This window comes from Protopterus annectens, chromosome 1.part1 (assembly GCF_019279795.1).
Source record: "Protopterus annectens isolate FY-2018-M chromosome 1.part1, PAN1.0, whole genome shotgun sequence".
Taxonomy (NCBI): Eukaryota; Metazoa; Chordata; order Ceratodontiformes; family Protopteridae; genus Protopterus; species Protopterus annectens.
The window spans coordinates 719,667,549-719,686,269 of NC_056726.1; positions in this window are offsets into that span (position 1 = coordinate 719,667,549).

The following is an 18,721-nucleotide window of genomic DNA, read 5'->3' on the forward strand; positions in this document are numbered from 1 at the left end:
AAAACACTCCAATCTATGTGTAATTGTTCACAGAAAGTCTGTAAAACCATGTTCATGGCTGCATAGAGGCTGCTGTACCTACCATAAGTAAACCCAAAACAAACTTTAAAAACAAACCACTCTTGTGGAATCCTAAATTAAACAGTTTATACATCAAATTAAAAAAGTCATAGCTGAAATTAGGAAGTGTAATACCCAAAAAGATAAGAACTCTCTCATCAAACTAAACAGACAACTAAGAGAGCTAATTAAGTCCAATAAAGACAATTTCAGGGTGAAGATAGCTTATCAGGCAAAAGACAGCCATAAGGCCTTCTTCAGCTATGTCAGAAACCTCAAAGGCAGCACATAACAGTGTGCTGAACTGGTGGTTAATGGAGTTACATTCACTGAGCTGAGGGATATAGGGAATCTGCTGGGTGACAAATTCAGCTTCAGCTTTATACCACGCTCAACCCCAGCCACCCTCCAGTAAACATCTTCAAACATAACCCCTCTAAATATAAATAGGGAGCAGGTCCTGACTGCTCTCTATGGTGACAAGCACAGTCTCTATGGGTCATGATAATATCCTAGAATGCCTCCTAAATAGGCTGAAATATGACCTATCAGGGCCACTGCAGTCACTATTCATCTATAGCCTCAGAACAGAGTTTGTGCCACGGTAATGGAGGACTGCAACAGTCTCCCTCTACATAAGGGTATGCCATCACCACATTCCAGCAATTACAGACCCATTAGTCTGACTAGTCTTACATGCAAAGCCATGAATCAAATTATCATTAACAATGAACATAGGAAACCTTCAGAAACTGGACCCAACTCAGTTTGGTTTTGTCAAGGGCAGGTCAAGGCAGACTTCTTTAAGAAGGTCAAAAAGGCAATGTATGAGGGTAGAATGGAGTATACTGCCTCTCTTGACCTAAGGCATTGATACAATACCCCACTCAGAAATTGTTAACAAACTTATGGAGTTAGGCGCAAACCCTTATATAACATGCTGGATAACCAGCTGGCTCACAGACAGAAGCTAACAAGTTAGGAATGGTGAGACTACCTCCACAAAGAGGCAGGCCACTAGAGGAGTTCCTCAGGGTTCCATGCTGGGCCTGTTCCTCTTTGGCATTTACTTCTCAGAAGTCAAGGTCAATGTCAAATGCCTCTGGTGGACCAAGTTCATAGATGACTGCAAACTAGGAACAGTCATAGAATCCCCACAGTATACTAACATCTTACAAGGAGGTCTATCACAGATAAATCACTGGTGCCAAAACCATGGTTTAAAACTCAATGCCATGAAATGCATAAGAGTACTGTTTGGGAAGCTGGCCACCCTGAAAACCTATGTCGTTAATAAAATACTCCTAATAGTAGACCCGCTAGTCAGGGATTTGGGAACATATGTAGATAGTAACCCTCGCCTTGACCAACAACTATCCGAGGAGGTAAGGAAAACATTCTATGTCACTCATAAGTAAGAGTCTGCCATCTGGATCCAGGGAAGTCATCATGCCACTGTACTCACCTCTCATCAGACCCATCATTGAGTATAATGCCCCCTTCGGTATGCACCTAACCAGCCACATGCAACATCTGGAGCATCTGTAAAGGGTCCTCACAAAAAGAGTACAGGGTGTTAACACAATTTCCTATGCAGATCACTTCAAAGCACTATTTGTATACTCTGTTGTCTATAAGCTACTGAGAGGTGGGCGATCTATGCCTGTCATACAAGGCATCCTTGCATCCTGCTCTGATGGACCTTTTGCACATCTACAAAATGAACAGTATCAGAACTACTAGATCTGAAGACCTAAACTTTGCTTGTGAAATAAATAAGACATGTTGGAAGGACAGCTACACACCTCAGAGAATTCCCATACTATAGAATAGGCTTCCCATCTATATAAAGCAGAGTCCTTCCCTATCTCTGTTCAAGTGTAACATGGAGCAGTACATGTGAAATCAGAAATTCATCCCTAGTCTGCCTCCTATGTCTCTGATGGACAGGGGCAGTCATTAAGCCATACCCTAACAAACATATATCCCTTATAATAATATCTAATATATCATAACTTGTGAGACACATCTGTGTTGCATGCTTAGGCTTATAAAGGCCCTAGTGGTTGTTACCCTAGCATAAACCTACGAACCTAAGAGTAAATCAGAGAGTTAGTAAGAAGTAGAAGATGAGACTTTTTTGATTGATGGTGATGATTAGCAGAGAAGATGATGGTAAAGGATTTAATACATAGATGAGATGACAATACAGAATAATATGTCAGAATTTCTGTTCAAGTAACTAACATAGATTATTGTCAGTAATGTTTTGGTGTACAAAGTTTAGAATGCAGATGTGTTTTACTGGATGATGCTCAAAGCTAAATTTAATACATTTTTTTAAAAACAGTAGCTGACTTGTACAAGCTATGCTCTGGTGCAGTAATCCAAAGCCAGTGAGTGTGAAACTTATTGCCAGAGGTCAGAATACCAGTCTACAAGCCAGACAAACTGATGTCATAGATCTATTTTGACTGTGTTATGGTGTTATGATATGCAAGATGGGCAAAGCCAGTGTATCACACATGATCTGAATGTGAAAGGGGTATTGTTTTTGTTTGTTTTTCTACAATTTTGTACCCATTTTTTTTCTTTATACAGTTTTGATATTTATTCTTAGAAAGTGGACTATGGATTTGTTAATGCACATTTTCTGAAAACCCTTTATTTCTGGTTTTACCATCATATTTCTATTTTTATTAATCCAGAGATGAAGCCATTTGTTTTGTGCTACAATGACTTGTCTTTTCACCTCATCAAACTTGCTTATCCACCATCTGGCTATCAGTCCTATTTTGCTTGGTTATGATTTTGCTTAGGACTATACTGTAGGCAGTTTTTTTCTGAAGGTGAATGACTAATTATCTAGATTTCTAATGATTTGGAGGGAGGTTTTCATAAAATTTGTGTTCATTGCAAGGTTATTTTATGCAGCTTTGAAAAGTACATACGCAAAAGCATGTCAGAAAGAATAACTGCACAGCTCCAGAAATGAATGGCATGGTGATTGCTCAGTTTTCCAGTTCTGCATGCAAATGGAGAAGGAGAGGTATATGGGTGCAGTTTAGTTAAATTAGGCTGATGCATGTTACAGACAACATAGCTGTATAGTACGGTGATTCAGAAACACTTGTACTATACAACTTCTTTGAAAGCTGTATGCAGCCTAAGAAAATCAAACAGGACAATAACCAGTCACTATATCTCAAAACAGGTGGCTTCAGGTCTAATAGAAATCAAAACAAAAAAAATGAAGAAAAAAGTAGAAATAAATAGTTCAACAGTCAGAGTTAGCTAGAAAAATCATTATTGTCATGGACAAAGCCATAGTCAACTTCCCAAGTCACTGAACTACAGAGAAATGTTTCCCTCATAGAACAGACTCCTGCTGCACAGCTCCGTGTATTGCAGCCACAGCCTGCTGAAGGGATCAGCTCTTCATAGATGTACTGAATGCAGACATGGTGACTCGTAGAAATCTGTCACAGGGAATTAAAGGGATTCAGATTATTCCTAATTATTCATGTCTCTGAATCACATTATAGCCAGGCAGTGCAACTTGATTGAACTGAGGAAAGTGCATTGCTCACCCGCTATCAATGTTTGTGAATACTACCCTTTGGCTACTACGCTGGGGAGAAGATACAGCTGGTTACAAATGGTCCTGTATGACAACATGGAATTACTTCTATATATACAGATGTACTAACAGTAACATTTATTGGAAGATAATCTCGTTTTCATCTATTTTATTACTTGTTTAGGTTTGTTTAAACTTAACATACAAGGTACTAGCTTGGTTAGGGAAGGCATGCCATTTCTTCTTTGTGCAGCTCCACTTGTACTGGGGTGTAAGTGTAAGAACAAGCATATTACATAATTAGTATCAAACCTTGCTACTCCATTTAAAACAAGGCATATTTTCAGCAATAATGTTCGTCAACTCAGGATCCTGATTCATCTTCGCTTTAGATATCCAAACTGTTTTTTTATTTTATTAGACATGTAAGTGACTGACTGTATTAGTGTCTCTTTATCTTGCACATATTCTACTTCATATTTATACTTTTACATTTTCTAACTTTTGCAGTCTGTTTACTCTTTGCTAGATTATTCAAATATTATTATGGCTTCATTAAATAAAGCTTTTGCCAGAAAATTCAGTGCACTGTAAATGACTATTTTAAGTTTGCATTATAGATATGATTGGGATTACAGCTTTTGCAACAAACACAGTTTGTAAACTAGCGGATACAGATCAAAGATGGCTTAAAAAACTGATCAGCATAAAAATGATTATGCAAAGTATGAAAAATAACACTGAATGCATTTACAAAATTTACTGTAATGTTACTCATTGCAGGAAATGCTGAACTCTTTTTCAGCAATTTATAAAAATATTTGAACAAATTTCTTTGTCATCTTAGAATAGCTTATATTGAGTCAGTATCAATAAAAAGAATGGATACCTTACATTTTCTGATTTCTATATTTACTATTTAACAGCACGTGTATTTTAAATAGTCAAGTGAAAAACCATGGTTCAGTTGTTTAACATTAAATTGTGCAGACATTAAGGACTGGCTTTTTTCTTTAACAATATTTTATATACCCAGGCATTTCTCCATTAGTATCTAGCCTTACGCAATCATTTTAGAAACATTTGGAATTGATTAATTTAAGTAATGCTTCATATTATTTCCAGCTATTCAGTTTACTAACAGCCTGCATTTAATTGCTGGAACCTGTGTTCTGTGAGACTGCCTTCCAGACTATCTGCAAATATACAGAGCTGAGTATATATTTTTTGGTTTTAGAGTTTCTACTGTTAGTTGTTGCTTAGATCTCTGTTGAAACTGTTTTGTCCTACCCACCCTCCTTATTTTTGGCTTGCAGTTTAAATTTGGTGGCTTTTGCAGTTGCCTGCCCCACTGCAGATTTGATCTGGGACACTCCCCCAGTCCCATCTCTTTACCTCATTCTACCTAATAAACTCTTTCTGCACTTGCTTTTAGTCCTTTTTAATTTAATTGTATTTTTAAACTGTGTTTGGCCTAATATTGCTACATACTCAAGTGTGCTAGCTTGCACTGCATGTGAATTGTTTTTACTACTGCTTTTGCTATTTTTTTGTAAAAAAAAAAAAAAAAAAAACTGTAAGCCTGTTTCCTACCTTTCCTGTAACTAGTGTTCCAGATACAGATTTGCTGTATCCAGGACTGTATGTAAACTTCTGAGCCCCCCAAGCCTTTCTGTGTTGGAGGGAAGTCTTCTAGCTTATCAGTGGGAGTGGTAAGCACTAGGTAACCTGTCTACCACACAAGGAGTGGTTCTGGCCCAGAAATTGTAGTTATTGGCCATTTGGGCAATCTCTTCCATCTCCCTCAACTTTCTGATTTGAAAGCCTGCATTTGCACTTGTTTCTGTCCTGTAACTCGTCTAGTGCAGATACAGATTCTTAGTTTTAGCACTTAAATTTGCTTATTCATGCTCAGCACTTGTTCAGAACTTGTAAGCACTAAATAAGCTACTAATTACTATAACACTCAATCTTCCTAATTACCTAGAGGAAAACAGTTTGTGTATTTACTTTTCTCACTTGCTTAGAGAAAAACAGCTCTTGTACTCACTTTCCTCACTTATCTAGAGGAAAATAGTTTTTTATTCAGGCATGTCAAAGGGTCAGCTTCCAGTGTTCTCTCCTGTCTATCTGATGAATCTGGGCATCTTGAGGCAATGTAGAAATTGCCTCATGTACACAGACAACCCTCTCCTCCTACCACCCAACACTACAACCTGTAAGAGATACACTTATCTAGCCAAACTGGAGGTAAAGCTCTCTCCAACCAAGACTGAACTTGACAGTCATGAGGAGAAGGTAAACATTTGCACCACACCACACTCATCACATAGTCTCACTAAATCTACACCACCAAAATCCACACATAGTAACACAAAAACATTCGCGGAGGCTCTCAGTAATAATCTGTCTAAGCAACAGAGACCTCCAAAGCAGAAACGCAAGCAACCTCCATCCCTCAACACAACCCAAATGACATATAGCCCACAGACTCAGTGTGCTACTCAACCACAGCCAATAAGGCAAAACAACGTACCCAACACGCTAGTCATAGGTGACTCTATAGTCAGGCACACTGATGTCTCACTCACCAGGCTAAACAAGGAGAAGATTACTGTCAGCTGCCTGTCGGGTGCCAGGATCTGCCACATAACCCATGCACTCAGGTCACTCCACAACAAGTACAAATATGACTCTGTCATTGTCCATGTTGGTGTGAATGACCTGAGATGTACCTCCCTGAACTACATGAAAAGAGACATGGAAGAACTCTTCAATCTTGTAGCCCAGGCAGGTATGACCCTAGCCCTGAGTAGCATTCTGCCATCGCCCCGAATGATACCACAGTACAAGGACAAAATGATTGACTTCAACAATTGGCTAAGCTTCTGGTGTCATTCCAAGGGGATCCAGTATCTGTCTGCTTGGGATGACATGGTCGACAGACCACGATGCTTTTCCACAGATGGCCTGCACCTGTCGCCCCTGGGATACCAGATACTATCTAAGGCTCTTGCTGCCCCTATAGTGCCTTTTTCAGGCAAAGTTCAAATAACAAATTCACCACCGTAACAGGAACAGGCAAGTAAAACTCAGGGTAATGCTACTCAATGCTAGAAGTCTAAATCTCAAAATGCACTCACTCGAGGCACTCCTTAAAATGGAGAACATTGATATCTGTGCAGTGACTGAGACCTGGTTCAAGGCTCCAAAGAGCACCCCTGCACTACCAGGCTATAACTCATCCCACACTTTACGGCCATGTAACCTGGACCGAAACACCAAAGGCGGAGGTGTGTCCATATTCCTTAAGGATAACCACACCTCCAGGCTAGTTGCTCAGCATAATGCATCCGAGGTTATCCAAGTGCAACTAACTCTGGGCAAAACTGCAATGCAAATTGTAGCTTGTTACAGATCCCCCACCATGCCCCAGGATTCCTACTCCTCTTTTCTTGATGTACTGGAAAATATTAGGGTTCAACCAAACACCCTAATAATGGGCGACTTCAACTACCCCATCATTAACTGGGAAAACTACTCGTGTACCAACTCCTTAGCTCAATGCTTTCTGGAATTCATAAACTCCAATGCCCTGGATCAAACTTATCCACACTCCCACCAGGGGCAACAATATCCTAGACCTAGTCATTACCAACATGAGTGACCGGTGTTCCACACCTGAAGTCAACACCTCCTTGGTCCGATCCGACCATAAGCTAATCACCCTTGATATCCACATCCCGCCCCCACCCCTCATTAAGGAAACCTTCGTATAAAATTTCTTTTAAGCCAACTTCATGCTTCTTAAGACAGAAGTGGTGAACTTCATGACACTCATGCAGATGGACAATACAGTTACAACTGCTGAATCCTACACAAATGCACTCTATAAGCACTTACATGAGTGCATGGATCGTGCTATCCCAAACAGAACCAATATGCTATCCTCCAAAAAAAGGAAGCCAGTCTGGTGGTCCCCTGCCATAAAAAAAACTGTACAACAGAAGGAAGAAACTGTTGTAAAAGAGAGTAAAATCCCATGAGTGGAGGAGCTCCCTGGTCAGCTTCAGTAAGAAGCTGAGATCCCTTATAAGATCCTCCAAAGCTAGCTATGAAAACAAAATCGCCATTAATTCTAAGGACATCCACAAAGCATTCTATAGCTATGTCAAGAATCTTGATGGCAACACCCAGACCTGCTCTGAGTTACAGCACAAAGGCACAAAAATTACAGAACCAACTGATATTGCCAACATCCTGGCAGATAGGTTCAGTGCTAACTTTACACCCCCCCTCACCCCCTAAAGGGCCCATATCTATGCAGGAAGAATGCAGAGTCCATACAATCACAACTACGTAGGTAAAAGCTGCACTCTCTAAAGCCAAAAACACAGCATCCATGGGACTGGACAACATCCTAGGCTGCATTTTACATGAACTTCAGAATGAACTGGCTCCCCACTTAAACACCATGTTCAATAATAGCCTCGCATCAAACTTTATGCCCACTGAATGGCGCACAGCAACAGTTATTCCACTCCACAAAGGGGGAGCCACCACTGATCCCGGGAACTATCGACCTATTAGCCTGACGAGCCTGGTCTGCAAGGCCATGGAACGTATCATCATGGAACTCATAAACAAAGACATTGGTAACCTCCAAACTCTGGATCCCACCCAGTTTGGGTTTGTGAAAGGCAGATCACGCCTCCTGAACCTGATTGACTTCTTTGAGGCAGTCACCAAAGCCGTAGATGAGAGTAAGGTGGTTCACACAGCCTATTGTGACCTCACCAAGGCTTTCAACACCATCCCCCATTCTGGAATTATAGCTAAACTCACTAAACTAGGTATAAATCCCTACATCACAAGATGGGTTGCCAAATGGCTCACTGACAGAACCCACACTGTAAAAGTTGCAGACTCCAGATCTGACCTCAAAGCAGTGACAAGTGGAATACCAAAGGGTTCCGTCCTGGGACCTCTCCTGTTTGGTATCTACTTCTCTGAAGTACAGGCTAACACAGAAGGCCTCTGGCTAATGAAGTTCACAGATGACTGCAAACTAGGAGCCATAGTCAAGTCCCCAAATGATGTGGACATCCTACAGAAGGGCCTTGCTGAGACAGATGCCTGGTGTAAGAGCCATGGCCTCAAGCTCAATGCCAAAAAGTGCAGTGTCATCCCCTTTGCTAAAAACTCTGTACCCATGAACTACCATATAGGCAGCAATCTACTTAACACCGAATGTGTGATAAGAGACCTTGGGATCCAGGTGGACAGTAGTCTCTTCTTTGATAGTCACATCGCCCCAGTAGTCAGGAAGTCCTTCTATGTGGCACACCTCATCATAAAAGGGTTCTCATCCAGGAAAAAAGAGGTCATTGTTCCCCTCTACTCGACACGCATTAGACCCATTATAGAGTACAATGCCCCTTTTGGAATGTACCTCACAAGACATCTGCAGCAGCTGGAAAGGCCACAGAAGTACCCCACAAAGAGGATTACTGGCCTCAAACAAATGCCCTACACTGACCGCCTCAAAAAACTCCAGTTTTACTCCGTAGCATATCGCCTACTCCGAGGTGATCTCTGCCTAATATATAAAGCTATGTCAAACCCAGAGCTGTTGGACATGCTACACCTAAAGAAATCCCAATCCCTCCAAGCTACACGCTCTAGGGACCTAAACCTTGTCACCACAATAAACAGGACATGCTGGAGGGATAGATTCCTGTCCCAGAGACTTCCCATACTCTGGAACATGCTACCCATCTGTGTCAAGCAAAGTTCTTCATTAGCACTCTTCAAGAAAAATCTCGATGAGTGGATGGGAAATAGGAAATACACCCCGGGGATCACTTCTGTGTCTATGCTCGACAGTGGCACAGGAAAATAACTTTCTTGGGTAACCTAAGCCAGAGAACTTTGTTGGCTAGGCTTATGTAGGCCCTTGGGCCGATAGCCTAGTACCTACCTATGAACCTATCAACCTAATATTCGTATAAGTGAAAAGGTAATCAAAGTAAATTATGTGTGAGGTGTATGCACATGCAGTTTTTGCCAATACTGACTTTTGCCAACTTCTCAGTTTTTAGCCTACATCCCAAAGATGTGCTGTAGTTGAATTGCCATTCCTGCAAGCTGCCTGTCATTGGGTGTGCTTTGTGATAATGAGTGAGTCTGCATGTGTCTTATGACACCTTCCTGTTCTTGTTCAGGATAAATTACTCTTCCTTGTATACAGTGAATGCTCCAATAGGATATAGCTCCCCTGTGATCCTCAACTATATAAGCAGAGAATGAATCCATACATGACAGACTTTTCTTCTATTAAAAATAAGTAAAAGTCCTAGATTGTATGGAAACATTCCAAAGTGGTATATTCTTAGTAATATAATTAAAACAGCTCTCCCTTTTACCCTTTGTTGTTGATGAATTCCTTCCTAGAAAGTTTACAGATTTTGACTAGTTTTAAAATGTTTGTAAAAACCTCTACCCATTATAATTTCCTTATAATACATTTTTAAATGTACAATTCTGTTTTTCATATTATCACTCAACAATTTGGAATGTATATGGTTTAATCATAGACTCAATATTAATTGGGGATCAGTTATGGAGAATAATAAACAAGAGCAATCAGTTTACTTAATTGTTATATACCCAGTTTATTTTTCTTAAAGTCTGTGCAAATCCAGACAAAGAGACCATGCTTCTCAAATTTGGAGAATAAATATAATGCCTGTAATAAAAAATAAGCAGTTATTTTATACATTTCTTGGAAATGTGGGCAAGTTACTTCACTGCGCTAGTATTTCATATGGTCATAGGGAGTTAGAAGTTTATTGGGCCAGGAGGTCATATCTACCTTGCCTGTCTTTTCAAAAGAGAGCCAGGCAAGTCAAACCAGGGATGAATTTATGAGCACTTCTTCAGTTGTCCAGTTCCTTTTTAAAGGCAGACACTGTATCACACTGCTTAGCTTAGTTAGGAGTTTATTCCAGAGAAGGAGTAGGCACTGAGTGTCATATCTATTCCTCCACTTAGTCTTATTTATTTGTTGGAGTACATTTATATCATGGGCCCAAATTTTAGCAAGACTGCTTGATTAATAGCCTAGTAAGCAATACATAGGTCAGCTCTATGGAGTCCATATGAAACTCAGCATGAGAATAAATCCTCCAGTCTTTCTTTGTAGTTCAGATCTTTTAGGCCACTGATCTTTTCAGTTATAAGACTATTGGGGTCTTGTCAATTGCTTGCTATGCTTTGTAAGGTACATCCCAAAAGGGAGCATTGAATTCATGCATCTCAACTGTCCAGATTTTTGCCTCATAGTTTTGGTTTGTTCCTGGTAAAATTTGTGAATTTCCGGAAAATCACCAAGGATTGAAGTAACTAAATAATAACACCATTACATACTCATATTTGTTTGGTTTAAGGGTCCGATGGCCCCTTGTAGCAAAAACAATCTTGGTTCCTGAAAAAACTCACTGTCACCATATTTTTGTCCAGCTTTGTGAAAGTAGAATCCATGCACCTAACCATGGAGTCAACAATCTCTAGTACATTTGTATTTGTGTTTGAAGATGTAATTGGTTTGGATGTGCTCTTTCCAGGTGACTCCCTTGTACTTGCTAATGGGTGTTACAGTGCTTAGATTATGCAGGGCTTCGCACCTGCTAGTCTGTTGTGTCTTTGGCAAAGATTCTTTCAGTGCCTCAGCAGACGATAATTTGGTGTGCATGTGTGCAGATTATGATGTGGGTGAATGATGCTTACCGGATGGTTTGATTATTAAAGTGTTGCCTTGGATTTGGCTAAGAATTTGTATGTCCCACTAATAAACAGTGGTAAGTCAAACAAAAGATCATTGTCTATGAGCATCAGGCAACTCGTACACTGAGTATACTAAGTGCTCTGAGGCTGACAGCACATGGTAGACTCGTTTGTAGACCTTTCATCTTAATAAAGTGTATAAGATGCGTCAGCGAAGAAGAATGAGAGACTATAATAATGCTTTGGTTCCTGGGTTAAAGTATTTGTTCAAGAAAAATAGTAAAAGTAGATTAATTAAGGTCTGAGCATTGTTAACTGTATGCAGTCTTCCTTCTAGCCCAACCTAGCTATATGGCCAGTTTGGTGGGCAAATAAGGGAAAATAATGATGTTTTGGCTCCTAGTTAATGCATTAATTTGGGAAAAATAATAAATGTAGACAGAAAAAACAATTTTGGTTCAAGCACCAAAACTGGGTAGCAGTTAATAATTCAGCTTAGTTTGGCTATGAGATTGGCTTAAGATGTGCACTTGCAGCACTGCTGTTTAACTCTGCAATTTATACATCTTTAGCTGTAAGATGGCTTTAACTAAGGTTCCTAAGAGAGTATCTGAAACTGAAAGTGCCTGAGTCTGTCAAATACAGTATTTCATAGTGCTTTGTGTGGAGTCCACCCACTCACCCACTGTTAAACTGAGTAGAAAAAGTGAAACAAACCATTAGAAAGTAGTTAGAACTCCTGCCAATAATGTTCTCCCCACAGAAGCAGCATCTAATTATTCTCTGCTACAGAACAACAACTACAGCATTCAGCAAGTTTGCACCCTGACAAGAAAACCAGTGGAAACTATACATTAATGTAAGATTAATTGTAAAAATTGGAAAAAAAGAGTGTAAAAGCACAGATAAAACAAAAGGGCTAGATTCAGAAAGGTTACAGTGAGATGTGCACAGGGTGTATGTCTCACCATAACTACTTCTGATTCAGAGATATCCCTACTGCAGTGCTTTATTATAAATATGTGCAGCATCTTGGTGGGTTCTCTCTGAAGCATGCTAAATGCTAATGAGGCATTTCAAGGCAGCAGCCTATGCCAATTAGATGTGTGCTCTCCCCTGGAAAATGCCTCTGATAAGGCATATATGCAACTGAGTGATTCGGAGAATTACTTGACTGTGTATAATAAAGCAGATAGTCATGTTAATGAATAAAGCCCACAGTTAGTGTTCACACTTTGTAATTCAGGTAAGTGCCAGAGAGTTCAGCAGACAGACAGTACTGGGTTGTATGTGAGTTTGCATGTATGGGGCTGCATATCTGAACATTTGTCTGCCCGGGAGGTCACAGTAGGAGGTGATATTTAAGGGGTAGAGTAGGTGTGTGTCAATGTTTGTGTGTGTGTGTGTGTGTGTGTGTGTGTGTGGGGGGGTGATGAGTGTGTCCATAAGTGCATGAATGTGTGTGTGGGTAGGATATGTCAGACCTCTACAGTCCCCTAGACTAATGAGAACATTTTGCAACCTTGGTTGTGATGGGGCATTAGACCCCAACAATATCTCTTCACAGCATGCCTTAAAGGCTCTTAGAAAATAACTGAACAAGGTTTTGTAGCACAAAAGATGTGATGGGGGAACTCTAGAGACCAGGGATACTCTATATAGAATGTCCTAAAGACACTAAAATGATTCAAATCTTATACCCTTGAATCTAATGCAGGGGGTATTAGCCCTCTGACCACCAGTAGGTACCAGGAGCCCTGTGCAATATTAACTGAGTGATTGAAAAAAAAGTGAATTAACAGATGAGAAAAGCTTTCAAACACTACACTCTTTTCACAGAAAGTAACAGCATTAACCCACTATGCTAATTCATTAGTCATTATGGAAGAGTTTTTTTTCACATAATAATAAGTATGCCAGCCTTATCTCTGGCATTAACCAGTGACTGCAACAGTCTGTGAGTTAGAAGGGACAGGGCACCTATAAATGGTAACAGTGGAAGCATCCTCTAAAATCAGGATGGACATTTAGAAGGGATGGGTGTGTGTCAGTGTGGTAGGATGCTTCCAGACAAATCCAGCAAGAACACTAGATGACCAGAAAGACTATTTAAATCATTGCTTGGACTCAATTAAATAGTTAATAAAGCAACAGGTCTAGCACCACAATGTACATCACAAATGTTAAGAAGAATGAAACCTCTAACATCTGGCATAATTAACTGCAAGGATCTGTGAATTATAAGGGCAGGACAAAAACAGAAGAAGAAGCATGTGTGTGTGTGGGGGGGTGAATGGGGGGTGCCTGTACCAATGTGATGCATGGGGCACCAGTGTTAAATATTGTAAGAAAGTGCTGATTTGTACTCACAGTACTGAAGAGCAATTCAGAGGCATGCAAATTAGCCAAAAATGATGTATTTCCTTATTGCGAGCATGTCTCTGAATAACACATTCCCACGTTGTATAAATAGCCCCTTTTTGCTGCAGCTCTTACCACCAGCGATGGGGGTTTATTATGAATCCATGAGTTTGTTTTCCAAAATGGATATGTTGTCTAAAGAATTGACATAGGAGAATAGTAAGTGTAAGAAAATCAAGGATATGGTATGAAATAGTTTGATAAAACATAATTATATTGATCGGTCCACTCAAAATTTTGCATTATAACTAAATGGTTGAATTTTCAAAAAATTTCAGTTATGTCCTGTTTAAATGTTACGAGCAGAAACCATAAGCTCTGAAATAAAGTCAAAATTAAACATAAATCATTTCTACCCTCGAAAGATAAATTTTAACAATTTAGCATTATTTTTTTCTTATGAGTTCAAACATAGGTCAAATATTTCTTACTATTGTTAAAATTTAGTTGCATAATTACCTGTACTTGAAATTGCTAGTTTACCAGGCCTTCCTTATTACATATATATATTTTTTTCAAATGCTATGCAATTTAAGCTTTATCTCTTGGTACTGCTGTTTTTAAACATTCTGTTTGACAAAAAATGTATAAAAAAAAAAGAATGGGGACGCATATTGCAGAGCTGCGTGTTTCCCCTGGAAAACATTTGCTTTTTAGGTTCAGATTATTAACGTTTTCTTGGATCAGACTGAGAATGATGCACAAAGTATCTGTTTGCATTGGCCCAGTCTCTGCTATGGTTCCCTGGCATAATAGCATCTAAATGTTCTTCTACTTGCATTGTGAGAGTTGTCATGAGATGCTTATTTGCTTATCGGCTCTCTGCCCACCTAATACCGTATCTGTCTTTGGTGTGGTTCGCTATTATATATATATATATATATATATATATATATATATATATATATATATGTGTGTGTCCATCCATCCTCACCCCCTTTCCCCTTTTTACACATGGGGTTAGGGTGTCACTTCAACAGTGACAATCATCTCAAGCCAAGGTTTAGACCACCAGGTGGCTAGCCCTACCACAGTAGTTCATCTGTACCACTCACTCACACACACACTTGCTCCTAGGGCCAGTTTAGACGGTCCAGTCCCCTTGATGCATATCTTTGAAGTGAGGGAGGAAACCAGAGCACCCAGAGGAAACCCACACAACCACAAGGAGGACATGCAGACTCCACACAGAAGGCAGCCCTACCAAGAATCGAAGTGGAAAACCTCTTGCTGTGAGGCAACAGCACTAACTGCTGCACAACCTTGGCCTATACATACATCTATATACACACATATATATATATATATATATATATATATATATATATATATATATATACATATATATGTCCTTATTAGAAGAACAAATGCTCAAAAGAGTAAACCACACAAGTATGAGATAAGAACTTGCAAGTTCAAATGTTACAGAAAACACAAAACACCTGCTTATTGGAGGGGGGAAGCCCTCACCCCTTGCTAATAATATACTAACTACAAGACCATATCATAGTGGGGAAAGGAGCCATACAGAGATCTACACTGTGCCATGATCCCGCACATCAGAAGTAAGCATATATGCGTATGCATGTATGTATGTATGTATGTGTATATATATATATATATATATATATATATATATATATATATAATTATCAATGAATAACTATTAATTCATTTACCTTCAACATTGCATTCAAATTTGATTTTTTATCAATTACTTTTATATCAATCGCCCTATTTGTAACCTGGTCCGTTCTTGACTTTGCAGCCTGGTATATACATGAAGATCCCTACATCAACCAATTTTTCAAATACCTTCTGCTGTTTTTAACAGCAATAATAGTATTAACATCAGCACACACACACACACACACACACACACACACACACACACACACACACACACACACACACACACACACACACACACACAAATGCACATATAAAATTTCACAAATCATACTACAATATTACAGTCCTAATGTTAAATGTATTAAAAGAGTGGAACTTGCTGTTATAGTGGTTTTAATGTTTATTGCTCTTTGTGACCAGTGCTAACATCGCATAAGGAATGTTCCTACTCAGGCTGATTACGTTTGCTAAAAATGACCAAATATACATCAGCTGAACATCTAAAACTGTTACTGCCTACTTTACATAGTATTGTTAATTCCATACTTTAAGTTTTCTAAAGCATCTAGCATTATAAATTCAATAAAATATTATCCCGTCTCTACTGGCAGATCCAAGCAATATCAATAGAGATATTACTGGAATAAAGCAGCAACAGGCAAAACACCATCTCCAAATATGCAAGAAAAGTCCCTGCTCAGGACTAAACTAGCTGATGAGATGATCAAATGCTTACAAGCTGGATATTTTGTTTCTACAGTCAGTAACAAGTATTTGTGCCACTTAATTCTTTGCCCTGAAACTATAAAACAGGTTATATTCCCAAATTGCACCACTAGAATCTGCCAGAAGAATCAATGCTGGCATTTTGTTCTTTCTATAGAAAAGTACAACATGTAGCTGTCCACTGGCAGATTTAGCTTTATGTTAAATACCTATTTATTTATACACTTAATAGATGGAATAGTTCATCTGCTATATAATTTTGACAAAGATACAAGGTTCTCATAATGGAATTTGTAGAGCATATTTGTATAGTATGAAGTCTATGTTCAATCTGCATGGGGACAAAGTTATTACCAAGTTGTTAGAGATGGACGGTATCTTTAGAGATCCTGAATGACTAAGTTTAATTTATAATAATATTCAAACTTAAGCCCAGGGATTTTCTTTGACCCAAAGGAAATAGCCAATATGCTAGGAAATAAATTTAGTGCAAATTTTACTCCACCCTCAATTACAGCTATTCCACACGTTCCATAATCCCAGCCACCCTTTAATTAATATGGAATACATTATTGTAACCCTTTCAAAAACTAAGAATACTTCATCCATGGGCCCTGATTACATACCAGGAAGGCTGATTATCATTGCCAAATATGGCCTTTCTGAATCCCTACTTAACAGAGCAGCATCCTTACCACCTTCAAGGTCGACCTAGATAGTTGGATGGCAGCCTCAAATATTCCCTCCAGTCTATCTCGTCTTGTCCTCCTTAAATGGTAGATGTAACTTTTGAATAAGGTTTTCGGCTAGGCTTGTAATGGTCTACAGACTGATTGCCTAATACTTACCTATGTACTTATAATGTTAATGTCTATTTTCAGTTTTGCTTTCTTTTGTCACTTATGTTTGGCTGCAGTGATTGTTAAGTACTCTTCTGTAACTATTGTGCACTTTTTTATCTTTACAGATCATGTGGGGTTTCAAATAGTCTGAGCATGCATCAAGTTTTGCTTAGTTAACAAAACTGATATTTGCATACCCTTTTCAAGCATAAATGGGCCCACAAGTGTTAAGGCAACATGCATTCACGATTTCAAGAAGCAAAACAACTAAAGCAGTTTGCCTTTGAAAACATATCAAGAAATCTGGAGAAAATCGACAAATATATGTTGAGAGCATACTGAATCTACCAACAGTAAACCAGAGATCAGGACTGAACCTTGGCCTTTAAAGCTCTTAAGCAGAGTTACCCATCACTATTCTAATGCTGATGACATTCAGCATCTGACTAGTTATAAATATATTTGGATTGGTTAACAAATAAAAAGTAAAACATAACTGATTTGAACTATTTTATGGAGCAATGCAAAACAGCAGAAAGTAAATTACAAAGGCAAACATCAACATTTGTAAATACATGTTTGATCAAAAGTTTAGGTACCAGACTTTTGAATGGTGAGCATGACAATTCATCAGTCAATTTAATTACCATGTCTGTGCAATCTGAAATCTAAACATAAAGGTAAAAGGAGCAATGGATTTAACATGGTTGTATATGCAAAATGTATGATTATTTCATTGGAGTTAGACAAAAAGTCAGTGCTGTATTATGATTTATTATTGATTTATAAAAGTCTAAAAATATTTTTGTTACACAAGATAATAAAATACCCAGGTAAAACCCATTATTTGATAAGTATATAGAGTTTGCCTTGCCTTCACAGGGCGATATAACAATTTTTATTTTTCAGTTAAAAAATAGATCTACAATAAACTAATAAATTGTCTTGACCAGGCCTAGCTGCTGAGTGTACTGCCTAAGTAACCTCTGTCTGTTTATATATATTATATCTAATAAGGATTATCTTATTTGTCAGGGGTGACTACCTCAAGCAGAACATAAAAGCATAATATTGTAGAATGTCTTAATTATAGGGTGTTGCCACCAGACTTTAAGACTGGAATGTCCCTTAACTCCAGCACCTGGCCTGGTTTACCAGCACATCTATACCACACCCACATTTACTACATAGTTTCATAGCCAAAGGTCAGGAGATCAAAAAGCACTAAAATGTAAAGAATAGACTTTTGTTATTGGAATTCAAATCATTTATTACCCCACTGGAAATATGGCATTTTCTGACAGGAGCTTATATGTTAACATTTATAGACAGTACCCTCACTCAAAAATATATAGTAATTTATCAAAAAATGAAGAAATAAGGGTATTCAGAATAAACAGCAGACTGAATATTGGCAGTCATAGTGATGAACATTTTCCTTAAACATAAACAATTGTGCTCAGAAAATTGACTGTAAGCATCATTCTTACTTGTACATGGGTTTCTCCCTATCTATTGTATAAAGATATTTTAATATCCAAAGAAGAGTGGAAGGATGCAGATTCATGCCATGTTATATGCATGGGCTACAATTCCAAAATGCATACAGCAATTCTGAGAGCAGAATGAAGACATCTGGCAAACTAGGTAACACATCTGATGTTTGAAATCAGGC